This window comes from Ambystoma mexicanum, chromosome 6p (assembly GCF_040938575.1).
Source record: "Ambystoma mexicanum isolate Mex_15411 chromosome 6p, UKY_AmexF1_1, whole genome shotgun sequence".
In the NCBI taxonomy this organism is placed as follows: domain Eukaryota; kingdom Metazoa; phylum Chordata; class Amphibia; order Caudata; family Ambystomatidae; genus Ambystoma; species Ambystoma mexicanum.
Window position 1 is genome coordinate 1,436,425,135 of NC_090935.1, and position 22,490 is coordinate 1,436,447,624.

Sequence of the window (22,490 nt, forward strand, 5' to 3'; positions counted from 1 at the left end):
TCTCCACCGCTTTGGCACCCCTGTGCTGGTTCTGGACTCTCCCTGCTTCCCATCGCCTTCCATTTGTAAAGCACCCAGAAATGAGATTGCTAGTGTCCTTCTTTGTCTTTTGTAAAGGGCTTTTGTTCAAACTCCTTCTGCTATCTATGTGTGTTTCGTTGGTCCAGCAGACAGGCGCAGCGCCTCACAAATAGAGTCTGATCTCATGGGATGCTTAGTGCAGCAAGTGGCGTTAAAGGTCTGTTTTAACATGAAGAAAAGGAACCACATCTGCTTGAAGAATAGTTTTATTTCATATATCTTACGCAAATGCAGGTACAATCGTGGTTTTTCTCGTTCTAATAAAAATGTGGTGATGTTTTATAGCCTGTCATGATAGAGTCGTCTAAATTCTAAGAGCTGCAATCATTGTGTTCGCCATATTAACCACTTGTGGTAGTCAATGTATGAAGACTTGCTGAGTCAGCTGACCGGTGAGTCTGACCCATAATGCACAACACTGCCCTGTCTCCAGGGTGAGCATGTTTTGCTTGATCCAGGCTGTGCCAAGGAATGGATAGTGACTCTAGGGTTTCCCTTGAGAATCCACTTATTAGAGCAGCCTTCGTCAGCAGCGATGAAGGGCGCTTCTTTCCTGCTGCTGCATAGGTGTCGTCGTGTAAGCAGCAGCAGGTTAGAATCATTCACTTTATAAAGCCTCAGGTTCCCAAGCTTCTTTCTCCTATATCTATCAAGCCATATATCTGGCCTGCTTACATCTTTGACTTATGAAAATGATTTGTGAACCCTAAAAATGTCTGCTTGTCCCTTTGCTTATGATGCCTCGATGGTGCAGAGGGAGACTAGTAGCCAAGATTGTCTCAACGAGTGCGGCCTGATGCTAATGTAGTTGGTTGGACCCTCCGCAGTGACATTAACATCTGTAAGTGGAAATCACAAGGCACCACGCTGGCCCACGAGTCCCCAATTCTTGCCCATTGCAAGTCGGAGAGGGGTGCAAAATGGCGCTTTTCCTGGGATGCCAAAAACTCCTAACAGCCTGGTCTTGACAGGCAAGGCAAGGCATTGTGCTTATTCTGAAGGAATTTTAATCCAGCTAATGCCTGAGATTATCCCACCATCCCTCTCGTGTACGAGAAGATGGGTGGGACTGGGACATGCCGATGCTTAATTTCCCTGATCTGCAGTGCTTAATTTGTAAACAAGATAAAATATATAAGTATCGGGCTGAAACATTTTCTAACACGCCCAGGAAGACAGGGCCCCGCCCACTGTTGCCACGTCTGCTCCCCATGGTGTCAACATATACGGGGTTAAAGCCGCAACTCCCACCGGCTTATTGTGGTTGACGGATGTACTCACTACGGCAAATGTGTGATTTACAAATACTAATCAACATACACATAAAATAACATACTTGTTGTGTCTTGACATGAGCGTGTCTTGATACGAGAGACATGTTGAAGTACGTCTTTAAACACAATCATTTACATTTTGCTCTGATACTATAGGTGTTTATTATGTGACTGGCAGTTCAAATAATAAGGCTGCCGAAACACCACATCACAATCAGACTGCGTCAGAGGCAATAGGCGCCAGGGCTCAGGAATAAAATAAGCACTGCTCATTCGATGTCCCCGATGAACGCCTCTCAGAGCAGAAGAGGCTCGGAGAACATATATACGAACCGCATTTGGAAATCTACTCCACACGCCTGCCTTGCACTGCAGCACCTCCTTGGGCCGGGTGCTATGCTGGCCTTGCGCGTGCACTCAAGGCGTCAGGAGTAAGGACCCAAAGGAGGAGTTCCCATTGAACCACAGCACAGCACATGTAACGCCCCCCTCAGGGGTCTGCGAAGGACGTGGTAATGTGTCCCCATTTCAGGAAGCATTCCTGCACTTTTCATAAGAAACCGCTACAGGCGCGCGAGATGGCGGAAACGGTGGTTTCTTTGCAAGCCTGGCAGGATGTCAAGCTATCTCTTTAATCAGTGGAAAGCTATGCCCGGGAGGTTTCGAGAAGTGTGCGAAATGCGTGTGGTCTGGAAGGAGAAAAGATGAACAGCTGTCAGCCCCTGTGCTCCACACATGCTGCTTACAAGCAAGGTGGACGCCAAAGGCACAACCCATGTTGCAGAGAGCAAAAGGTGATATGTTTGCATAGCTACATTAATAGATGCTCATAAATCCCACCAAACTCATTCATAAGAGGAATATATGCGCACCTCGCAAGGGCCTCTCTGAGGTTTGAAACGGTCAAATACGAAAAGTATACACAAATGGCTAATTTTGGGTCACACACCTTAGTACCGCCAAATCATATGAATGGGGAATTGGAACACGTTCCTAATTCATATTGCCCATCGTTCCCACTCTCGAATCGGTGTTGCGCATCTCACTGCCTCGCGAGATTAAAGAAATCTGCTTCAGAGACTGGGTATTGTGACGGGCTGGTAGAACGACGCCCTATCACTGTGTTTCGACAACAAATAGGAAGTGTTAAGGGTGTTATTAAACAAGTGCTTAACAAAACATGAGTTGTTTGCCAACCTCAATAACTAAGGTGTCAGGACGATAGCCCCAAGCGTCAGGGGAGAGCATGAGTGAGGAACAGTATAGATTCGGAACCAGGGATACCAACAGTACCACGACTCTCCGTTTTGCTCCAATGGGGTCCTTTGAATCTGTGCACAATGTTCCACAGCTCTTCAAATCAAAATGTCAGTGCCAGTGCAAACTAAAAGTTCCATGGGAAATATTGTGCAAACTCAATAGAGGGTTCACAGAGACCATCGCTGCCAATTTTGGGCCTTCCGGGGAGAGGAGGGTTTCATCTTCTGACCCTCTTCTAGTACCGTGGGATATCCCCAGCCATGGGCCCTTGGATCCTGGGCAGATGGGTGTTTCTGGGGTCTTCCTCATAGATATCAGACTTTTGGCAGGTGGTTTGCATCTGGAGACCACACTAGATTTCCTGGCAAAGCAGAGTGCAAGGTTAGTATTTGTGAGATGGTTGGTTGAACCCTTATGGGGTTTGGTGGGAAAGTATGGCTTTACTTTCGACTTGCACCCACTTCTCTCCTATTTCTTCTCCCACAAGCTTGCAAATGTCTCGGCTGTCCCAAAACTATCCCCCCAACTCTCTGGCATGTTGGTGTGGTCACATAACGCCTCCTACCTCTTTACTCTCTCCTCGGCCAAAGTTGTGCTTTGGATCTTTCCCGTCCTCCTTAGGGGTGTGGTCTCCGTCCCCTGCCTAAAATGGACTGGCTCTATCCCTTTCTAGTAGCCCAATATCCACCTGCAGCTCCCAAAGGTATCCATTTTCCTTCTCCTGCGGAGATTGTACTCTCCTTGGACAGTAACCTCCTTTCTCCCCAAAATCTAGTCTGCAATTTCTTTCTGTTCTTCAATATCCTTCTCTCCTTCGCGCTTCCTCTCCGCTTCAAAGTGTCTCCACACTTCAATGTCGCCCTCGTTCTCTCTGACAGGTTCTCCTTCCTTTACCACAACAGACGATCTCTCTTCCTATCTCCCTCCTTTGCAATATCCTCTGTTTCCCCAGGCAGATCTACCTCTTACAACCCTACCTCACCCCATCATTACAATATGAGAATCCTCTCTTTCTCTTTCTGGGTGGCATGCCACTTGGTCCTCTCTAAACCAATATGTTCCTCCTATTCCAACAAAACAGAATATTCAATGGTTCTAATGTTAAGATTTTCCCTCCTTACTGCCCCAAGCATCTCTAACCTCACTAATTACCGGATATGGGTTCACTTCAATGTCGCCCTCGTTCTCTCTGACAGGTTCTCCTTCCTTTACCACAACAGACGATCTCTCTTCCTATCTCCCTCCTTTGCAATATCCTCTGTTTCCCCAGGCAGATCTACCTCTTACAACCCTACCTCACCCCATCATTACAATATGAGAATCCTCTCTTTCTCTTTCTGGGTGGCATGCCACTTGGTCCTCTCTAAACCAATATGTTCCTCCTATTCCAACAAAACAGAATATTCAATGGTTCTAATGTTAAGATTTTCCCTCCTTACTGCCCCAAGCATCTCTAACCTCACTAATTACCGGATATGGGTTGTTTGACTGAAAATAAATGGCCTACTGCTGAATTCACCTATTTTCTGGTCGAATTCATTTTGACCTACTGTGGTGGGAGACACCGCACCGGCCCCCATAATGTTGGGGGAGACCCCTACAACGCCCTTAACTTCCCCCCAACTTAACCTATTTGCTTAAACCACCACACATCTATTTTTTAATTAAAATGCACCAAATGACCTACCGAATTCGCCCAAAAAAATGCACCAATTCAGAGTAGGACAATTTGGCATTAGATCAAATTAGGAAATACCCTATTCACCAGCTCCTCCTTCCAGGCCTCCAACCTGAAGCTTTGCACGCTCCATGTTAAAGTGGCATCATGTTTGTATACATATTATAAATGCAAACAAAAAGCAGTTCTACAATCGTACTCGCCAATGAAAGGCCTTAACTATAATTTATAATGATACCAATTTAATGTTTTTATATTGCGCTTCACACCGGATTCATTCTGCTTTTAATAACTGAAATAATAGGTGTTATTAACAAATATTTCATGGTACTCAATGTATTGATCTTGGAAGGATAAAGATCTAAGTCAGCCCTTTTAAGAAATGTAACCTGTATCCTGCAGGCTGAGCACTGTTATCAGAGGCAAGCATTTAACTCGCCGAGCTAGGATATCATGACTTTACATCTCACTTGTAATAAGCACATCCCTTGGCTGTCCCACTGTAATAACCCATTTCAGCTGGATATGTACTCCACAAGGTCTCCTGGCAGTTCCAAGCACCAGTACTTGACAACAAGACTCACTGATAGTGAGAGATGGCGTTAGGCTGCAAAATGGGTTTGACTACAGATCAGGAGGATCGCTTTGTAGCAGCGATGTAAGTTCCTTCATTAAAAAAGGACAGACATGACTCAAGAAAAAACAAAGAAAGGGAAATAGAACAACAGTAGAGAAGAAGGATATCTGAACCAGAAGTTCAGAGACAAAGAAAGAAGACATAACTTTAAAAGAAGTAGAATGGAGATACAAATGGAAACAGAACACAGAAGTAGCAAAACAGGGAAAAGTAAGGGGGATGAGACAGATTAAATGGATAAAGAAAGCTGCTGAACAGAATAAAAGGAGAGGAAAGAAAAAGGTTAGGGAGACAAAAAGCCTCTCATAAATAACCCCAATTGTATCTAAAACAGATAATCCAAGTCATGTTGTAGCTCTTCATGGAGGCGCTATCTACATACAGCTACTCGGCTTGGTGGGCCACATGCCTATTTACAGTCACAGAACTCCTCTGCAAATTGCAAAATCCTCAGACTATTTGGTGGCACTTGATCCCAAACAACATTTTGATCATCAATCTCTTTATTACGTTACAAAGTAATTTTCACAGTACATGTTACCGAAAAAAATCTCCGAGAGCTGGGGGTGGGGGTTGGGGGGGGTACACTTACTAGGATAAGGGAATGTCCCAGCAAACATAGGAGGAGGGCCTGTCTGGCATGCATGGATCAAACAGTGGATGGCATGGGATGAAATAATACATTGTGGTGGTTTACGGATTCTCCTGGCCTTCCAATGATGATGGTTCAATCAAATGACTAAGCCCCAGTTGATCCTAAAGGCCCACATTCTTTTGAGGTATGAGATGGGGTGAATTCATGAAGGACCTCCGGGTGCTTGCTAAGACTCAAAAAGGAACAGTTATCCTGAAAAAGTTGGGATGAAAAACTCATTAGGTATCAGGATTTACCCTGAAAGACTGCTTGACATTGTCTGGATTGCTTGGACAAATTGGCAGTCACAGGTTGATGGTGCCCAGCTCGCTTCTTGGGTAAACCCACAGTGCCAAGGATGAAGTGCCCAGCCTCCTGCTTCTCATTATCAGGAATATAGCACACAGTGCGCTTCTAGACTTCTCCTTCTTGATATCCGGTTTGTTCTTGGGACAGTTATTTCCCCCCTCTAGCTGCAGGCCTTGCTCCTTAGCTTTCAGGCATGAATGCAACACTCCCCTACCAGCCAGCAAGCATTTATTTTCTCTCACAATGCCTTTTTGGGGCTACCTTACCAACAGCAATGTCTTCCATCCATACCAAGATATTACCGTGAGCATACCAGCAAGTGTTTCGTCCCCCCAGCTGCATTGTAAGGCTGTAAAATGATCAACCACCAGCATGAGGTTGCCACCCTGGACTCGAACCTCCAGCAGCCTCTGCATTTTTATTCTTGATCTCTGCCCTGTGCCAGGGTCTAAGATTTCACTCAAAGCTTGCAGTTTCCTTTTCTCAGTCCTACTCTACTGTTTTCTTGAAAGAGCTAAGTAGCCCTCAACGGGAGTCTGGGCTCACCATCTCTTTGTTGCCCTTAGTGCCACATCCTCCTTCCTGGATTGACGTTCTGACTGTACCATATCCTGCTCTAATCTGAGGCCTTATACAGGGCAGTGAACAACTCCTATTAGCGAATAATTGCTGGGATTGGCCCTGTTCTGTCTCCCTGCAAACTGGCTCTTCCCTGTGTTCACCTCCTCCCTATTAGGTATTTCCTTTCTCCCAACACAAGTACTGAAGTGTTGGTCCGCAGTCTTTCCTCCTTTAAGAGTGGTTGCCTGCATTCCGCTCATGGTGCTGACTGATGATTTAACACACTGGTCCGCCATTTTGAAGTCAGGTGCAAATGGTTTCCTGATTGTGAGAGTCTGCACAGTGCCGCTGGATTCTGGAGCTGCCCCTGACTGCATTGGTGAGCCGAGTTAAGCAATGAACAATGGGGCTCGTTGCAGCCCGTGTGCCGAGACTTTGTGTTTCCATTGGCAGATGTCTTTATTGAAATTCCCAATGGTGGGGAGCCAGCTGGTGAGGCGGGCCCCTGTGGACAGGACCCCGTTAAAGGATCCTGCTTGTCTTAGCATGTGTGGGCTTGGATGGGCCTGGCCCCGCTGCCAAGTCCGCAAGGAGTCTCTGACCTCCATCCTGCCAATTACTTCTCCTTTGGCAGGTAAGTCAATCCCCTCCCCTTCCTTCCGCTCCACTGCTCCTGCTTCCTTCGTCCATGCCTCGTCCCATAGCCCCCTGTCATATGTCCCCTCTGAACTGGAGCCGTCACCCATGGCTGGCTCGCCTCTGCCTTTCTATAGCCCTTCTCGTGTCACCGTCTCTGCCTCTCCTTTGCCCGTTGCCTGGCACAGCCATCCCACGTCCTTCCCCATACCCCCTCCTATTGTCTCTCTAATCCTCATGCCTGTCCTGCCGTTGGCCCCCGGCAGGCAATGCTGGTTGCCTTCTTCCTATACTAGACTTGGCCGCCAGTTTTTACAGTTCATGGTTCTCGTCTATTCAGTGGGCTCCCTCCTGCCTTTAGCAGCCCTCACCCACTATTGAGTCTCACCTCGTTTTACTCTCATTCTCTGTGCCCCCCGTCTCCTCTTGGTCTGTTCCCCTTCCTGTACTGTCTGCTGCTCCTTCTCGCACTTGACTTGCACCCTGCTGTTGCCTCATCTTACCTCTGGCAATCCACTGACTGACTTTGCATCCTACTGTGTTGTAATTTACCATTTGCAACCTGATTGACTTTGCATCCGTGTAATGTTGCATTTTGCCTACCTAAAACCAAGGAGTGTTTTTTTACCCAGAGGCTTGGCTTCCCGGCCATAGTTCTTTCATACCTGCCTTGCCATTATTGCATTCTGGCCCCAGAGGCGAGGCAGTCTTTGCTGCATTTACCATCCTTGCCAATATTGTTTCTCTCATTCGCATTCGCTTGCCCATATCCCTGATGTAGCCCCTCATCCCTTGAGACGCAGCTTTTCCAGGTTACAGACACTCGCACCTGCTTCTCACAATTGGATACTGGTCTCCTCCTTTATTGCAGTTAACCTACATGTTCCTTTGTTTAACTTGTTTTCTTTGTAATGTTCCTCTCACCCCCCATGTTCAGCACTTGCACGTTCCAAATAGTGTCACAATGTAGTCAGAATGCTTTGTCTTCTTAACCTCTACCCCCTCCTGCACCGTCTCTCGCCTCCTCCGCCCTTCCCCCGACCCTCTACTCATGCTTTATCAATTGCACGTTCCGAATGTTTTAAGACATTTTAAGAACGTTTTTTTTGTTTTATCCCCTGTTCCTCTTTCTTACCACCCCTTTGTCTTGATGCTGTATAGTGCACATTACAAATAACCAATAAATAAGTACTGATGACCCTTTAGAAATGGCTAGTGTGGTTTCTGGCCCTTTTATCAGACACTCATTGCGAGAAACAAAGAATGAACAGATTATCCAATCTTGTTTCAGCATGATGCTGCAGGGACAACACCAGAGGAAAAGGAAAGGGAAGATGAAATCTTGTGGAGCGAGCTCGAGGGGGGATGTCGTACTGGACGGGCAAGTCAAGCAGCAACCCGACACAAGAGGAGTCTGGTGCAGAGGAACCAGGCAGGCCACAGAAGGCTGTTAGCTCCAAACTGGTGTGGAACCAGTTGGGCTCGAGCAAGAGAATGGAGAAGCAATGTCCAAACCAAAAGTGTTTGACCAGCACCCGCAGTCCACGGCGCTGAAGAACCTGCAAGCGTACGCCCTAAGAGGAGGCCTACACGACACACCGACATGGGGATCCCAGAAAGAGGCATCTTCCTAGGATCCCCATGTCCGATTTGGGAGAAAGGTGTCATGACCCGGGTGGCAACCCAACTAGAGGTGGGCTCAAAGTCAATGAAAGGGGTATATGACCAATCCAAGAAGCAAGTCTACAAGGTGTCAAGAGATACATATGACCCTAAGAGATGAAACCATACTTCAGAGAAGAGGAATCACAATTCAATTGGCATAGTCAAAGAGTGTTATACAAGGAAATGAGAACGACTTTAAAGACATTCTTATTGGAACCCTCCAGCCAGGCAGAAGGCCTGGAAACTTCCAGAGAGACATTTGGGTGGGGATCAGAAGCCAACCATCATTTCAGCTATTGAAAAAGAAACCCTTTAGAGAACTATTCTGGTCAACTTCATGTTAGTCCTTTTCATTATTGGTAGGGTCAGCACTTAGGTTAGAACAGCCTTTGGGACAGAGGACTGTCCTAGATTTGTAAGACATACTGACAAGCACCATTTATTCTTCTGTTTTCTTTTTAGATAGGGCCAAGATACACTTTAGCGATATGTCAAGAATAGTCCTTCTTCTGAATTTAATAAAAATAGAAGTTTCAATCCTGAGCTATTGCCCGCCTCCTCAGGCTGACTTACCACAATGTGGTAAGCTAGGGTAAACATGTCAGCTAGGGTCATTCTTCATCCTCCTTTTGGCTCTCATATGACCCCACTCTTCCGCCTAATACACTGACTTCCGGTGGAGAAACGTGTTTTACTCAAGTCTCTATGTATTGTGCACAGAGCGTTTTATAAAATCGGAGCTGAATATATTCAGGCCAAATTCTTTCCCTATATTCCTGCTAGGGTATTGCGCTCCCAGTCTTTTCTGACAATTCAGATTCCATCTGTTAAGCGCTCTCGTGTAGGGGGTTGAACCTTCTCTGTGCCTGCCGCAAAAGCTTGGAACTCCCTCCCCCGTGCTCTGCGAGCTGTGACGCTTCATCTATCCTTTCATCGTTTACTAAAGACTCGCACGTTTTAGGTTTGCCCGCTCTGTCACGCTTTTCTAGTTTGGGCCAGATGGTTTGTAGCGCCAAGATGCCTTTGGGTGTATGCTCCGCTTTAGAAATGCACTTAACATAACAATGTGTATGGATGTGAAAATTAGGGTTCACTTCCCCTCTAAGTCTTTAAAACAGTGTGTGTCAGACCTCCATTAGTAGCGCTCTCATCTCTGGTTAGAAGGCACATAAAGCTGGCCACTGGGGCGCGACTTTAGGAAATCCTCTGTATACCTCCTTTGGATATCACATTACATTATTAGTGGGTATATACCCGCCCGAGGGACCCTAATCTTTGAAGATGGTGTGTCTAAAGTGATTTAATCATGATGATGTTCATATTGTGACTTTAAAATAGGTCTATTATAATTCTAAAATTGTGGCAAAAGAACTGGTCAATTATATTGTAATTGTCTGCTGTTGACATCGGAACTGGCCAATTATATTATACATTGCTAAATGCAATGTCAGTGAAGACTTACTGGCACAAAGCAAAAGCTCATTGGCAACAGCTGCAGCATTTGATGACCTAATCTTCACTCTGACGAAAATGTAGAATAATGTGCCTCCATAAAGTACAATTTGAGTATACTATGAGTCACGTTGGAGTTCTGTGACAGCACAAAGTGCTTGCATCCCACACCACCTCTGTGGCATACAGTCAGAGACGCCACCAAGGGGTGGCCAACGGGGGCCATGGCCACCCCTATAAAAATGCTGACACCCACCCATCCCCCACTGACCCACTTGCCTCTTAGAGTCAATGAATGCCCGCCACCCCAAGATTTCCAGTGACTTCCTCAGGTCACCCCTATGAAAAATGTCTGGGGGCGCCACTGCATACAGTGTGCTTCTACTTCACAGAAGCCTCCAGCCTTTGCATGGTGCATGCATGTTTCTCATTATAGCCAAGATGCAACTTCACTACACACCTGCAGTTAGAAAAGGACATCACTACCAACTGTAATAACTAATTTTAGATGCTCAGCACGCTGAAATGGCACAGAGCAGACATCCAGCTGCCTCTCAAGCATGTACAGCCTTCTCAGCGTTTAAGACCACTTCCTTCTGAGCTATCCGGACAATACATAGCCATTAATTGATAAGGAAGCATTAACAGTAGTATGCTTAATGTGTGCACTGCTGGGGTTGTGTACCGTATTGTTGTAAACTACCTGCATGTTTTCAGTTTTTGTAATGCATTTTTTGTAATGCATTTCCATTAAATCTGCTCACAGCAGTTACAATCCATTACAAACTGTGTTTTTGTGTTTCATGTTGCCAACCAGAACATATTCTACTTGTATACTGCATAGGAACAATTGAGTTCGTCCTGTATCAGCCTGAGTTCAAGATGTACTGAAAAAAATAAAATACTCCCTACTATATGTAAAAAGGAGTTCTACGACCTTACAAAGAACTCGGCCTTAGGCCTCATATTTCGTTTTGGCTATTAGGTAGCACTGAACGAGCTATCTATAAAGCCAAAACTATTGTCATTCAAATAAGCGCTTTAACATGAGAGCTCGAAACAGGGGCTTTGGATGCAGGTTTGTTGTAATGCTTTTCAATGCAGGTTGGCATATGAGGATGGAGACATGATTGTTTGACTATGTGTCCCACCCATTTAATGCCCATTGCTAAGTGAAATCTACTGGGATTTCGTCCCGTCCCACCCATCTGCACCCACAACACACCTCTTTTTGCACTCTTTGGCTGAATTTCTATACTGTGTGGTGGATTGGTCAGCCATTTCTCCTTCCAAAATGGCAGCTGCCATGTTTTAATGTTATAAAAAAGTTATTTGACTTGATAGATGCTTCTAAAAGTATTTACTGCATCTTTTCAGTTATGTTACATATTGTAATGTATTTTGTATTTCAAATAAACATGTTACTGTTAGAGTTACGTTTTGTTTTAAAATGGCTATGAAAATGTCCATGGCCTTACTTAAGGGTGTTTGGTCTAGTGTTTTCTGATGGAAGCAGTACCCGATTGGGTGCAAAGTATGCTAGTCATGTGATTGGCTCTAGAGTACTTGTTTGTTTCCCAAGACAGCAAATGAGCCATTTTATTTCAGCATGGAAAAAGAAACATAAGGCTGTTTATTGTGTTTTTATTTATAAAATGCACACTTGTAAAGTTGGCCAGCCTATCTTACAATGCAAACTGTTACCACATCCGAGATATCCTTGTGTAAGGTAGAAAAAAGTAATTCAGTTTGCACTGCTCCTGTCTCCTGTAAAGCCGTGCATGTTCAGCTCTCTGTTTTATTTCCAGATACCGACTTCTTAACACCGGCATACTTCCCATGTATGCTGCAGCACCACCGACAGCTTTTTTTGAATATACAATGTTTTGATACATGAGGCATTTCCTTTCCTCTGTGTTGGCTTTAGGTTTATACGGGCTAATTAGGCTTAGCGGCATCCACCGCACAATGTATTTCTGATTTTACCCTGTGGAATCACAGTGATAGATTATATAAGGGTGTGTTGATTAATGACATTAGAACTGTTTCTTGTTTTTTTTGGAATTGCTCCAATACGCCGTCTGCGACCGCTCCCACTATGAGAGGGTCTAGTTTCTCTTACGGCCTAGACCACCTGATCACCTGATCACTCAACGCCTGTGGCCATGCTTCTCTATTTAGAGCGCTCTATAGATGCTCTCTCTGGTAGCAACATGAGTCTGCAAAAATGTTTTCTCTGCATATCGACTGAGCAGTTGGGTGTTTTTGCTGCGCTGTGGATTCTGGAGAATCCGATGCAGCTGTTATTAGCCTGGCGTATAGCTCCCATGTAATTCAGAGTGTTCCTATCTTGTTTTGCGATCATGCTCCCTTCCTACCACGCCACAGCAAAGCAAGTTTTTTTTTCTTTGACCACGTTGCACCGATCTGCTGTTCAACGTAACTATGTGATTGCATATTGTGTATTATATTTCCCTCTAGCAGCACACAGCATCTAACTGCTGCCCATGCACTTCTGGTCGTAGATGCTCTAACCTCCTACATATTTTACAAATGGTCGGCACAGCAACTAAGTGTTGCCTTGCTAAGGTATTGCAGACCTAGCAGTCTGCATTGATTCTATTCATGTTAGCACAACGCAGCAGCTTCTCTGTTCTATTTGTTTATAGCTTTACTTCTAGGCTGCCATGATTATCGCCATTAGTCGCATTACCTTCTTTGCCACTTTTGTCCTCTCTCAAAAGTGCCACCATTAAAGGAGTCTATTGCACCTGTCCTCCATAGTCACCCACCCTACCCCAGCTCTCTACCCCTACCCATTGTAACCCTCTGTTTACCCGCACCATGCCCCCACTCTCTACCCTGACCTACCCTACACCGACTCACACACCCTTCCCCCACTGTCTCTACCCTTACCCGCCCTTCCGGCTTTGTATATCCACCCTACACCAACTCTCTCTACCCCTGCCCTATGCCCAATCCCTCTATACCCATCCACTCTACCACCTCTCTCACTACACCTACCCAACTACCTTTACCCCGCTCTCTCTACCCCCACCCACCCTAGCTCCACTCTCGCTAGCTCTGCCCTGAAGCCACTCTCGCTAGCCCTACCCTATCGCCACTCTCTTCCCCACCCACCAACCCTACCTCCACTCTGCCCTCACCCACGCACCCTACCTCCACTCTCTATGCCCCACCCACCTGCCTGACCTCCACTCTCTCTATGCCCCCACCCACCCGACCTCCACTCTCTCTCTCTCTCCACCCCAACCCTACTCCCTCGCTCTATTCAACACTACCTCCTCTCTTTACCCCCACCACACACCCTACCCCCATCTCTCTAGCCTCACCGACCCTACAGCCTTTATTCCTCCATACACCCAGTCTACTCCCTCTGTTCCCCCACCACCTTACCCCCTCTCCCTATCTCTCATACTCTCTATTTATTTCTTACCCGCTCACTCTTTCTTGTTCAGATTTCCTCTTGCTCATCATTGATGGCTCCCTCTATCAATGGCTTACTCCCTTGCTCTCTATCCCTCATCATTCTATTGCACCCCTTCTCGCATCCGCCGTTGACATGTTGTACACTCCTCCTTGCACCCTGATGCGTGTAAATACAAAATGCAAACAACAGTATTAAAATCCCAAACTATTGGCATTGCCAATGCTTGTTTCTATTTGGTCACAGATCTCCTCAGTGACTTCCAACATCCTCATAAAATATGGCAGTGGCTACTTTATCCCATACAAAATGTATAGTTTTGGGTACACTGTAATACATATTCTTTAATTTTGCACAAAACAATGTTTGTATTTGTTAAATGGACTCATTGCATAAAGATGCAACATAAAAAATACAAAGGGGGAGTTTTCATTATGAGAAAGAGCAAAAACAGAAGATGCTGTGGTGTCTTGTGGCTGTAATTGTACTGGAGGTTTTAGTAAGCAATGTTGGCATGGTGTGGATGTCTATTGAATGGTAGTGACAGTTGATGGGGACCTTGGTGCTGGACACAGGCTGTCACCGCCTCTTCAATAAAGAAATACTAACTTTGTGGATAGAGTGTCGTTCCTTCAATCTGCACTTCAGATTTTAAGAGAGAAAAATGTTGCAGAAAAGAAAACATCACAGAAGGTACAGCAAACCACAACCATTTGGGGATTGTACCCTAGGTATTGTATAAAACCGGTCAAAGATCAAGCAAGCAGGGGAGTGTAAGGGTGCAGAAGGAGGAGACTGACACACAGGTTGCATAGTAATTGCTATAGACCTATTTGGTAGGAAAATAAAAATAAAACCTGTCTTTCCCCATATTAATGGGTCTGTCAGGATGTTTTAGTAACTTAAAGAGTCCACTGTCCTGCGTCAAAATGTCCCTATCTCCGTCCCTTGCACTTATAACTAAACTAATCAGTTGTACCAAATTTCTTGGTCCAGGAGAGTCCCTCCTCCTGGACCCGGTGGCACAGTTCTGGTTGGACGTTCCCAACTGTTGGAATGTCTCCCTTCCCCTGGTTTTTGTGCATCACAAACAAACAAAAGGGTTGCAGATTCTTCATCACTGTGCATTAGAAAGTTCACTATTTTGCATTCCAAGGGGAATGACTCCCTTCCCTGGATCACAGATTTGATTCTCCTTGTGGGCTCAATTGCCAGGAGAATGACTCCCTTCTTCTGGCCTTCTTTGGCTTTGATCTCAAAGTTCACAACACCAGGGGTGTGACAGGGAATGACTCCCTTTCCCTGGCTTTTCTCAGGCCTACTACCACAGTTCACAACACCAGGGGCAATGTCTCCCATCCCTTGGCCTTTAATATACGTATAGCCGTTGGCTTTGTATATAGAACATATATTTACATGCAGAAAACATTTTTCATCATCATGTTATCCCGCTTAAAACAATAAATGGCATATCTTATCACATCTTAAAAATAATAAAAATAATAGTACCATTATCACAATCAATAAAATCAGGCAGGAACATTACTGGCTATAGGCCATAGCAATTGTGATAAAATATATTTTAAAAATCGTGCAAAATCAATCCAACGTTCCTACTCACTATACGATAAACATTTAAAAATCGTCAATTTCCATATAAACTGTCACCATAAAATAGATGAGATTAATATCATCGCCTTTAAAATAAAACCATATCCACGATACATCTCTGACATCCACTTTATTATCATAGGACTTCAGAAAAGAATCACGGATTTTGGTCAAGCTCTCACAATAGACGAACAAGTGTTTGAGCGTCTCTTGTTCCTCGCAACCACATAAACGTCAAAGTCGGTCATGTTGAGCTCTGCCTATTCTTGACCCTATTACATCTAATACTTCGCAACAATTGAATTTCATTAACAGATTGAGATGAAAAATATAGGGCTCTGGATAGGCTGTTATATACAGGGGCCTCATAATTGGTAATTGGCAATATTGTCCCAAAACAAATATGGAACGCTTCACAAATTTGCATGTCATGCTGGTGCAGGGGCACATGCTAATCTGTATCGTTCCAATTTTAGTATATGTGCATTTTCCCTTTCCCTAGCCCTTTTTCTACACTCAATTTCACAGTTCACAACACCAGGGGGAATGACTCGCGTCCCTTGGCTTCTTGAACACTGAGTTTCACAGTTCAATCCTCTACTGGTTTGTTCTGACACACCTGGTACACACCCCTGCCAGGTACTTCTCAGAGAAAGATAGCTTATACTAGTCTACCGTTGTGGATGTGGGTCCCGGACCCGTATCTCTATACTATGTGGATTTGGTATCAGGTAATATTATCCCCACCAAAAATATTGCTGTATATATGGTTGTCGGGAATACCATAGGCAATATCTTTTTGGGGGATATATTGTGGGGATGTCCCCCCGCACATTTAAAAATAATGCAGGAGTTGCGGGGGTGTCCCCCACAGGGTGGATGCCTCAATATCGCTGCAAAAATATGGCAATATTTTTGTATCGCAATATTTGTGCAGGGATGGAACCGTGGATCAGGCAGGCCTGGGTTGCTTCCCTTCCAGGTACTGCCACTGAGAAATAGACTTGCATTATGTTTCAGTTCTCTGGTACTTGACCCTTCCCTGGTGGTCAGTAGCTCTGCTTTGCTCCCAGTACAAGGGGCACTCCCTCTAATTCTCTCTGAGCTTGTGGGCGGGCAGCAGACGCTTCACTGGTGGCCAGTGGTATTACTGTTCCCACTGGGATGAGGGATTCTATCCCTGAGGCTATGCTCGACTCTCGACTCTCCACCCTGCCAGGTCTGCCGCATTTCCCGTTACCTGTTTCCTTAACAGGACGTGTCACAGGCTCTTCCACGGTTCGTGGTTCTTCCCGCCAGCCTCTTCAGTTCTCTTCTGCTCCGACTGGCTTTCTCCAACGGCTCCTCGAGCCCTGCTTCTTCGACATTGGCAATGTCTTGCCCTCTCGCTCCCCACTCAGGAACAATACCTGTTTGGACCCGGTAGTCCACCTCATAACAGGTGCGGGACTGACACTCCTTCGGCGGTCCCGTTAGGACTCGGTCTACTGCCGACTCCTCAGCTACTTCATCGCCAGCAACGTCTCACCTTCTCGCTTGCTCCGCCCGGTTCGAACCTCCTGGATAGCAGACACAGACTCCTGATTTTCTGTGGTATTAGACACTGGGTACTTCTTCAGTTTCCTTCCATGTTGTTAGTGGCTCTGTGGTAATCCTCATGCATCTCTTGAGCCGCCACCTCGTCTCAGTGCTTTTAGTTTAGTCAGTTTTCCATGCCCGGCAGCAATACCCGAGTTTATTATTAGCAGGTGTTAGAGTTTCAGGTTTACAAATGTACATGGAAGTGTTGGGCAAGGCACTGGGGTCTACATAGGAGGGAGGTGTGTAAGATGCTGGGTGAGGGATGTTATACTCATTCTCCCTAGATAGTCGTCCTTGTCCCTAGAGCGAGAGTCTATCTCCATGAGGTCCTCCCGCTGAGTACTACCCCCAGGGGGACTATCGGGTAGCGGCCTCACCTCCCTGGCCTCATGGGAAGGGGCTCCATCTCGGGGAGAAGAGACGACATCTAAGGATTCCTCACAGGAGGAATTGGGCCAGAACAAGACAGACCTGCACTCTGGCAACAACTGCCTTGCTGCTGGAATGCAGTTTTCTTAAGGAAATGATCCAACCCTGCAAAACCCCCCTGATGAGGAAGCTCTGTGCCCCTGACTAATTCATCCCGTGTGAGCACTCATAGTAAGGAGTGATATACAATTGAATGCCAAACTGCTTACTAGGGAATTCAAAGCCTGAATAGTGAAATGGAACAACTGAGTAAATATAGCTCCTACTTTACAGACATTTTACTATTCGGGTGAGTATTGTGAAAAATGAAATGAGCCCCACACCACTGGTCATTGCATGTTTGAATTACTATCACAACCATCGACATACTTATGTACCCAAAATGCACTTTGAATTTATGCAAAGCAGCTAGCATCCGAGATTCAGGGCATCCCACCCACATCATTTTACATGTAGCTCTGCCTCTCAGCCCCACTGACATCACTGTGACAATCCTTCCAACACCCGGTCCCACGAAGGGCAGCGAGGGGAGTTCCCACAGTAAAATGTGCCCGTTTCCAGCACTGCAAGTAAGCGATTCTGCTCATTGGGACTGGTCTGGACGAGACACACTGACCGGCCTAAGCCCCATATGAGGTGGTGCTGTCACAATGATCGTGGTTGGTGGTAGTACTGCCCTGTACTAACAAGTCACACTATTATGCTGACATGTGCGGGTTGGGTGGGGTGTGCCAATTAGAGTCTGCATATGGATGACAGATATGAAGAGTGGACAAAGTATTATAACCCAGTGCCACATTCAATCTTTCAGCAACATCCAATCTACAGGCAGATAACGCGATAGCATGCTCCACCAATGTACAGTAGCGGATATATTTCAAAAGCCATGCCGGAGACATCCTTAACGAAAGCATAGACTGTTTTCCTAGGTAAAGCAGTATTTCCTTAAATATTCACCCATTTTAAAGAAAAATAAACTGAAAGGTATGAAACGGAAAAAAGGCAGCATGCAGTCACGTTTGTTACTGTGTTATCACAAATGCTAATTTACCACACATGGGCTCGATATGCAGTCTTTATATATCGAATATTTTTTAAATAATGAAAATGTATTGAATATTTTTTCAACACATTTTTTATAGCGGATGCATTTGGGGTGGAATAAAGAGATACATATTTTTGGGCTACAGTTGGGGTGGATTTTTAGGGGTTGGAAACAGGGGTTCGGGGACACCCCCACGCCCCGGCCCAAAAAAAAAAAAGTGCATTCTCTATAAAAAATGTCATAATAGAATATTCGATATATGTGCATTCTTAATGAATTACTTCGGTATAAAGATATGTAACCATGGCCTCTTGGCAGTGGGAACTGCACAAAAGCAGGACAACCTGCTAAGGAAAGAGGCAAGTTTTTAACTACTTCCTAAACGTAAAATGATGATCTAAGTTTTTGCCAACGAGGGGCAACTTATTCCAGAGGTAGAGCGCTAAACAGGAAAAGGAACAAGCACGAGGTTTCGCGCTTCTGATTGGAGATGGCTCTAAATTAGAAGTGGTCCATGGACATAGCTAATAACTAACAAGGCGAAAGGACAGAAACAAAGGCACCTGCTCATGGTAGGCACAATGAGCCATCCATAACTCTTTAAAGTGAATACGGCTCATCACCAGATGCCCGCAAAAGGTTGTAATAACCCAGGTTATGTAGTTTCTAAGAGGAGTACCATTGATGAGCATTTTGGCTGTAGCGCTCTGCAATCTTTGGAATCTGAGCATGAGATATTTTGGAATGCCCAAAGAGTTTCTATTTGCGTAATCCAAGCGTGATAGCACAAGTGTCCTTGTTACCTGCAGTCTGCACGAACAGTCCAAATAGGGGAAGAGTCTCCAGAGTATTTACCAATGGAAGGAGGCTGAGTTCACTGGTTGAGCTATCTGTGAAACCAGGGACAAGTCTTGATCAATGATTACAGCTAGGTTTCTACTGCTTTAGCTGGGGAGAGGCAGCTACCCATAGTGGATGGCCACAGTGGCTCAATCTCCAACTCTAGAGGATCAGTAATCAGGATTTCCGCTCTAGACATTCAGGGCCATTAAACAGTGTTTAAATGACTGGTTGATCTAGGTCAGTATAGTGCTAGAAGACACTTCCAACAAAATGTGTGCTTCATCTCTGTAATTATACAAATGTAACCCTGAAACCTCTGACTAGATCTGCTAATGGGGCATAGGTAGATATTCAAAAAGCAAAGGGAACTCCCCCCCCCCCAATTTGAAATGGCTCATTCCATCAAAGTCGGTGGATTGGTTCAGCAGCAGTAAGGTGCTCACTCCTTCTCTATCACTTATCAGCATATGGTCACCCGAGACTGCCTCGATTTGCACACGTGCACAGTGGCTTTCCAATATGGCAGCCGAGCAATGTGAAGGCTCGCACAGCTTCTCTGACAAGTTGAGAGCAGTGCGGCAGGAACTGCAAGAGACATGCCCCCACTTTTAAATACACCAGTCCATTTGCACATTAGACATGTTCACCCGAATACAGTTAAGCAGGCGTGGTCCAAGGGGGGTGGGCAAGTCTGCTATATAAACTACAGCATTTAGACACCATGCTCATGTTTGGAGCCATAGAAGGAACAGTTTTGGAGTGTGTTAGGGGCGAGTTGAGGAGAGTCCATTGGAGCAAGAAGGAGGAATCTGGAGAGAGGAGGTCTTATGACAGCAGAGAAGGAAGGATGTGATTAAAAAAAAGAAGGAGGTAGTGAAGAGTATAGTGAAGGGGTGGTGAGGAGTAACATCAGGAGGCATGAGGAGTAGGAGAAGAGGAGTATCACCCAGCATAAGGTAGAGGTAGAGCAGAAAATGTGGCCCTAGTCTAACTTACCCTTTAACCATACTAAGCTATACCCTTGTGAATACACCTACTGAGGAACGCGGACACCAGCTGGAACAAAGGTACTACAGGAATGCCAGCAACTGGGGCATCCAGCAAGAAGTGATAGTATGTAAACACAACACACCTTACAAAAAAAGGACACCTTTATCTTGGGAGAATCTCATATAAAGAGCAGGGTGGGGTACCTCCAATACAGCAGATCTCCACAGCTGAATTGAATTTAACCAGCACCAAGAAACAGTGCTGCTTAATAGCCCTGAAGAAAGTGGCATAATTGTCCCAGTCCACTGAAACCAGTAGGCTCTGTCCGGTCTTTTTTCAAAAGCGTTCCAATTACACGGTGAAAAAAAAAGTACATAGATCCCCCCAACAAACGAAGGGTGGGATCAGATTGAACTATTGTCTGAGTATAAAGAAAACAAAAACAGACTATGGATCTCATGGGGTTGTCCAAGACTGAAAAACTACAATCCTGTCTAGAACTACATGACAGGGAACCAGCCCAGTTGCGTGTCCCCGATTACAAAGAGGGATACAAACTGAGCAGTTCTGATTCACAACCAAGGGAAATAATACCCTGTGTTTTATCAAATAGACCGCTCTTTGTAAATTAATCGGTTAAACTTTTATCATATCTGCCAAACAAAGATAACCAATAAAACATAGTAATTTTCTCATTTGCAAGGCAGATGACGCATGCACAGATGGTTAGGGCATGCGTCTTTTAATTGATCATTTTGAACCAACAGATTGTTCTCGTTTGAGTGTGTTGGAAGGTTAGTAATAGTGCAAGCTCCTTCTTGACTATCCCCTAACCCTATATAAGCGGAGCAATCAGTGCAATATAGGGCTAGTAATTCACAAGGGTATAGCTTAGTATGGTTAAAGGGCAAGTTAGACTAGGGCCACATTGTGTGCCAACAGAAGTCACAATAAATAAAAAAGACTGAAGATCTGAATGTGCTACAATACTTTCTAGGGAGGTCTTCAGGTCGATACCCCCAACAGTCCAAAACGTGTATTTTTAGAGGTAGAGCAGAGTCACGAGTGGGAGGTTGGTAGACAATTAAGGGAGAAAAGGGTAAATACATTCAAGAAGTGGAGACAAGCATAAGAGAAGAAGATACACGCTATTGTTGAGACTTGTGAGTGAAGAGGGTTGGAGACACAAGCATAAAATAAGGTGTTCAGAAGGGAGAGAATGAAATTATAATTCAGGAGTACAAGAGCCCCCCCCTTAGGAATGAGAGCATTGCAACCCATTGAAGAAGCAGCACAGGGTACTGGGGACTAGAGTCAGAACCCGGAAAAAGAAAGGAGGAGAACATAACCAGACTCCGCCTGTGGGCCAGCACAGGTGCCCGCCTGCGATAGGAAGCACTGGGGCATTACCCAGCCTTCTCTTCTACAGGTACCCCGGCCTAATGTGCAAGCACAAAAGAGGCCATGACACAAAAGAAGTGAAGGGGTCTCCAGTAGCCCTGGAGAAAGAGCATAGGACCTGAATCAAATGAACCATGGGCCAATAGAGCCAGGACCATAGCCCATGTAGGGAAGGAAAAAGGAAGGTGATCAGTGGTGGGGGTGGGGGGAGGCATCAGGATAGAAGTCGATTGATCAAAGACCACACAAACCACAGGATTCTCAGATTTCTGACTGTTTTATTAAGGATATAGTACAAAGTGTGTCCAAAATAATAAACAGGGTGAGTTCCAATCTCCTACGCGTGTTCCTAAATAGAAAACACGTACTTATATCTTGAAAGAATAGATAAAGTACAACCCAATACAAAAATATATACATTTATTATACATCAAACTTAGAAAAATTGGAAATTTAGAAAAATAGAAAAATAGACCCACATTTAAGCACAACCACTCATCATAAAAATACAGTTCAATTACTCCATTCAAACCATTCTTCATAAAAAGTTTCTACCACATACACAAACACAACTTAAGCAGCAAATCACAGTGTCATAAAACACATGTGTTCTCAACAATGTACATAATCTCGACATGTAACATGTTTCAGTTCTTGTTGCCACACAATGGCTGAACTCTCTTCAGGGGAAAACAACTAACATCTAACACTAACATCTTTCCTGTAGTGTTAAAATTCTTTCAATATTGTGCAGTAGGGGTCCTAAGCACATCCACCAACAGATGTAGTACACACCAGCTGGAAGTGTAATATCCCTGCTCAATGTTCGTGATCCAATAACGAGATCACCTAACTGACAGATGGTAATTCACTGTCCCGAACTACGTCCGGATACAGTGGGTTCACCGGAAAGATGAATCAGGAGGTGTTCACAAATTTAGAATTGTAGACAGTG

General features: G+C 45.1%; 1 protein-coding gene and 1 pseudogene across 2 annotated transcripts in view; both read right to left on the reverse strand.

The window, feature by feature from the left end:
* The window catches only part of CFAP299 (cilia and flagella associated protein 299), a 2,370,083-nt gene that overhangs the window by 1,745,436 nt on the left and 602,157 nt on the right, over positions 1–22,490 (reverse strand). The gene's annotated exons all lie outside the window — the stretch shown is intronic.
* LOC138512388 (U6 spliceosomal RNA) lies at positions 15,644–15,739 on the reverse strand (annotated as a pseudogene).